We start from the raw sequence: 6,080 nt of genomic DNA on the forward strand, positions 1-6,080 counted from the left end.
CTGAAACCATGTAAGTTGGGCTCTGGAGGGATCCTGTAACTTACCCAACATAAGAAAGAATAAGTTGAATAAGGACTGAACCACTGATTGTCTGATTTTGGAGTTGATAGAAATCATCATCATATAATTTATTCAAATTTCTTGTAAATTATTAAATAAATTACCTTCTTGTTGGTTATATTTAATTCATCAGTCCCTATATGACTTTTATCTGCTTTATGCATCTTTATATTTTCCAGATTGTTTGTAATGATAACTCATCAAATTATAACACAAAAAATAAATTTTATTCTGAAGATACATTTTAGAACAAATAAACTATATATAAAAACTTTAAATTGTATGTACTTCAGTACACACCAAAAGTGTTGAAGGAAAACAAATTAATTAAAGGTAAAGTAAGCTATAGGAGGCAGAACATCACACTCATTTGAACATCTGTGAGCAAAAAAGAGTGAAAAATAACAAATGTTGGTGGAAATGTGGAAAAATTAAGAGTCTGGTGCTTTTCTGATGCAAGTATATGAAAAGCAATATAATGATTCCTCAAATAGACCCACACTGTCCAACAACACTGAATATACACTTAAAAGACTTACAGCAGTCCTACGAATGTACCCAAGTGAACTGAAAGCTCACATTTGCTCTTAGAACATCAATGGCCATATCAGTATTATTACAGTAGACAAAAAGCAGAAGCAACACAAAAGCCCATTTATACATGAGATGAGAGGTAGAATGTGCTATGCACAATAATAGAACAATGTTCAGCCTTTTTAAAGAATAATGTTATAAATACATTCTAGAATGTAAATCAATGTGAAGGCATTGTGCTAAGCAAAATATGCCCAGAACTAAAAGGGGAAATGTTACATGCTATCACTTATACAACATACCTAGTCAAATATATATAAATAGTCAGAAAGCAAAATGGTGCTTACGTGGGCTTCAAAGAAAGGAGGATAAAGAGTTATCATTTAATGGATACAGAATTCCATTTGAGGAAGATAAAAACTTCTGTAGACAGATTTTTGGTGATATTGGCACAGTAATGTAACAGTGTCTAATGTACAAAACTGTGCAGCTAAAATGGTTGAAAGGTAAATTTTGTTATGCAGATTTTAAGAGATAGCATAGGAAGCTAATGTAACAATGTTTCATATGAAAAATCAAAGGAAAATAGATGGGATACCAGAGTCCTGATAGGGAGAAAACAAATGCAGAAGAAAGAGTACATGACCAACATCAATGCCTGTTCTTATCCCCTTGTACCCAACTCCACAAGTTGAAAGCTGGGCACTAGAAACATCTGTATCTTCTTTCCTGAGAGTGGGTTTTATTTTTTGTTTTTGGTTTTGTTTTGCTTTGCTTTGCTTCACCTTGGTGAGGACAAGCTGGGGAAGTAAATGACTCTGTGGTAAACACAACTGCTGAGTGAGAGCAAACCTTTCAGTGCTTTGGTCCTCTGGTAATGATAAATCTGAGGTGTTCTGCAGTAGAACAGAGCTCCTCAGAGGAATAGACTCAGATTGGCAGACTAATGCAATCTGCCTGATGACATCCAACTGGCTTCTCTCCTTCCTTATCCTACTTTTTTCAAACTGTCTTCCAGTTTGAAATTGATTATACTTAAATTGTGGTCTTAGTCTCTACAAACTAAAGCATAGCAAGAATTCCAAACTGGTGAAATGTCCCTACAAACAGCACAGAGTGGGCAAGTACTAGGAGAGATGGGAGGAAACCGCACTCTCTTTAACACACATGGGTCCAAGTTGGAAGAAAAACTATACTAGACAAGGACCCTTCCTTGTTTGTCAGGACGCTTAAATCAGTAGCAGGTGCCATCCTGATGCTTAGAAGACAACACTTGGGCTAATGACAACCAGCTTATCCTAATGCTTAATTTACAATTTTCTCAATGGATCTTTAAGAAAACTGTCTACCTTTTTCTGGGTCCTTTGTAAATAGTTAGATGATACCATGACACCACACCAGCTTGCTTTAGAGTGCCCTTTATTCTGTAAGCTAAATGTAAATATACAGCCTAAACTGAAAACTTACTGAGTCCCACAAAGTACTAACAGTGTGGCTGTTGTTTAGCCCGGTGTGCCCCTTCTGTCAGGGAGTGAAGCCATACTGAGAAAATCTTCCCTTCGATGCAGCTTTTTGAGAGAAACAGCAGAATAATAAAAAGGTCTCCCAGGCCTCCTGTCTCCTAATTAACAATCAATCCTCATTTTCTTTGCAGTCAGTTCTGAGTACCTATTGGAGAGGAGCTATGCAGATAATTATCTCCTCTGGCCTGCAATTGAAGTCCCAATACAAAACCACTTATGATTTACCATTCAGTCCCTGAAGTCAATAGTGGTCTAGGGGAAAGTGAATGCCAATGCACTGCTTCAAATGAGGAACTCATTCTTCCTGTTTCCCACCAACCCATTCCCTACTCTCCCTAGGACATTTTCGTCAGACAGTTCCCCTGTGCCATGCATGCAGGGAGGCACCTTCTCCATTGGACAAGGGATTTAACCACTATCTAAGAGCCAAAATGGGGAATTCAGGCAGAACAACTGACTCACACAGCACAGCTTGAACCACTAGACCGAGCTTCCGCCCTGAGAAGGAGATGAATCAGTCAACAGTGATTCATCCCACCAAGGAAAATGTGTTTTCCCTAGGAGAAAGAAGTTCATTTTAAACCTAATAACGCAAAGGTGCGAAAGGAAACTCAGAAAATAGGCTGGTAAAATTCAACAGTCATGGAAACCTCCAGTTACATACCCGTGCAGTCACATGGTCTGAAAAGGCAATAACGCACGAGCATTGCTCAACGAGATGTCAGGGAAAAAAACCTATTAGATATTTTTAATGTTTTAGTTGGCAAGTGAACTCTATTTGTATTTATGAGTCACTGTGATGTTTTTCTATTATGCATATATATGGAGTGGTTTCAACTAGCTAATTAACAAATCCATCATTTTACCTGCTTTAATAACAGTTAAAATACTATTGAAAAGTAATGTGTGCTTTAATTTAAGCTGAAAAAAACAAGCTCTAGAACATTCTTAATTTAAAAGTTTAAATTGGTGATTTAAGCAATTCTGTAACATCTGGGGTTGAGAACAGAAACAGGCACACGCCAAGTCACCAGTGTGAAGGTCAAAGTACAACTATAGATATTGATCCTCCCCTTATATCTTTAAACAGGCCCTCTTGTTGTTCACTGCTATGTATGCCAAGTTACCTGGATCACAAATTTTCAAGGATTCGACTCCTACTTATTTGGCTATTTAGATGCTAGGGTTATAGATTTGTGCCATATTCAGCTTTACATGGGTTCTGAAGATCCAAACTCAGCTCTTCACACTTGTGTGGCAAGTTCTTTGCCCCCTAAGCTGTCTCCTCATACCTCAGTAGACTATTTTTTTTTAAAATAACCATGGGTGAAAACACAAAGAGAACTTTTATTCTAAACAAGTTTAGCACAAACAACTTGCTAAATTTATAGGTTACTTCATAAGCATAGGATCTGCCATTTGTTAGATATCATCTCTAATTTCTATAACAACCCTCAAAATAAGAATTATCTACATTTTTTAAACATTATCAGATGCTCAAGGAAACTTGGGGGCCTGCCTGAAGTAAAATACATTTTTGCTCTGAGCTATTCTGAGCTCTAAATAGTCACTCACCACCATGTCCCACTCCAACTTGGAGATACCTGAACCTCATCTGTATCTTAAGCAACACACTGGATACTGTGGGCATTTGAGAGAGCATCAGTGTAGCATATGCTCTGCATTAGCAAGCAAAGCGTTCTCCTCCATATCTCTCTCTCTCTCTCTCTCTCTCTCTCTCTCTCTCTCTCTCTCACACACACACACACACACACACACACACACACACACACACCTTCCCCTTTCCCCTGCCCTTCCCCCTCCTTCCCTACTTTCTTCCATCCCTTTCTCTCAAAGTGATGGATATGTCATGCATACACGTGCACACACCACAGCTAACCTCAAAAACCGTGTAAAGAAACATGACCTTGAACTTCTGGACCTCCGACCTCTACCTTTCTTTTTTTTTTTTTTTATTAACTTGAGTATTTCTTATATACATTTCAAGTGTTATTCCCTTTCCCGGTTTCCGGGCAAACATCCCCCTCCCCCCTCCCCTTCCCTTTGGGTGTTCCCCTCCCAACCCTCCCCCCATTGCTGCCCTCCCCCCAACAGTCTAGTTCACTGGGGGTTCAGTCTCAGCAGGACCCAGGGCTTCCCCTACCACTGGTGCTCTTACTAGGATATTCATTGCTATCTATGAGGTCAGAGTCCAGGGTCCCTCCATGTATAGTCTTTAGGTATTGGCTTAGTCCCTGGACGCTCTGGTTGCTTGGCATTGTTGTACATATGGGGTCTCAAGCTCCGTCAAGCTCTTCCAGCTCTTTCTCTGATTCCTTCAACGGGGGTCCTATTCTCAGTTCAGTGGTTTGTTCCTGGCATTCGCCTCTGTATTTGCTGTATTCTGGTTGTGTCTCTCAGGGGCGATCTACATCAGGCTCCTGTCGGTCTGCACTTCTTTGCTTCATCCATCTTGTCTTTATGGGTGGCTGTATATGTATGGGCCACATGTGGGGCAGGCTCTGAATGGGTGTTCCTTCAGTCTCTGTTTTAATCTTTGCCTCTCTCGTCCCTGCCAAGGGTATTCTTGTTCCCCTTTTAAAAAAGTAGTGAAGCATTCACATTATGATCATCCGTCTTGAGTTTCATGTGTTCTGTGCATCTAGGGCAATTCAAGCATTTGGGCCAATATCCACTTATCAATGAGTGCATACCATGTGTGTTTTTCTGTGATTGGTTACCTCACTCAGGATGATATTTTCCAGTCCCCTCCATTTGCCTATGAATTTCATGAAGTCATTGTTTTTGATAGCTGAGTAATATTCCATTGTGTAGATGTACCACATTTTCTGTATCCATTCCTCTGTTGAAGGGCATCTGGGTTCTTTCAAGCTTCTGGCTATTATAAATAAGGCTGCGATGAACATAGTGGAGCACGTGTCTTTTTTATATGTTGGGGCATCTTTTGGGTATATGCCCAAGAGAGGTATAGCTGAATCCTCAGGCAGTTCAATGTCCAATTTTCTGAGGAACCTCCAGACTGATTTCCAGAATGGTTTTACCAGTCTGCAATCCCACCAACAATGGAGGAGTGTTCCTCTTTCTCCACATCCTCGCCAGCATCTGCTCTCACCTGAGTTTTTGATCTTAGCCATTCTCACTGGTGTGAGGTGAAATCTCAGGGTTGTTTTGATTTGCATTTCTCTTATGACTAAAGATGTTGAACATTTCTTTAGGTGTTTCTCAGCCATTCGGCATTCCTCAGCTGTGAATTCTTTGTTTAGCTCTGAACCCCATTTTAATAGGGTTATTTGTTTCCCTGCCGTCTAACTTCTTGAGTTCTTTGTATATTTTGGATATAAGGCCTCTATCTGTTGTAGGATTGGTAAAGATCTTTTCCCAATGTTGGTTGCCGTTTTGTCCTAACCACAGTGTCCTTTGCCTTACAGAAGCTTTGTAGTTTTATGAGATCCCATTTGTCGATTCTTGATCTTAGAGCATAAGCCATTGGTGTTTTGTTCAGGAAATTTTTTCCAGTGCCCATGTGTTCCAGATGCTTCCCTAGTTTTTCTTCTATTAGTTTGAGTGTGTCTGGTTTGATGAGGAGGTCCTTGATCCACTTGGACTTAAGCTTCCTACAGGGTGATAAGCATGGATCGATCTGCATTCTTCTACATGTTGACCTCCAGTTGAACCAGCACCATTTGCTGAAAATGCTATCTTTTTTCCATTGGATGGTTTTGGCTCCTTTGTCAAAAATCAAATGACCATTAGTGTGTGGGTTCATTTCTGGGTCTTCAATTCTGTTCCATTGGTCTATCTGTCTGTCTCTGTACCAATACCATGCAGTTTTTGTCGCTATTGCTCTGTAATACTGCTTGAGTTCAGGAATAGTGATTCCCCCTGAAGTCCTTTCATTGTTGAGGATAGTTTTAGCTATCCTGGGTGTTTCATTATTCCAGA

This window comes from Rattus norvegicus, chromosome 9 (assembly GCF_021556685.1).
Source record: "Rattus norvegicus strain SHRSP/BbbUtx chromosome 9, alternate assembly SHRSP_T2T, whole genome shotgun sequence".
Classification (NCBI taxonomy): domain Eukaryota; kingdom Metazoa; phylum Chordata; class Mammalia; order Rodentia; family Muridae; genus Rattus; species Rattus norvegicus.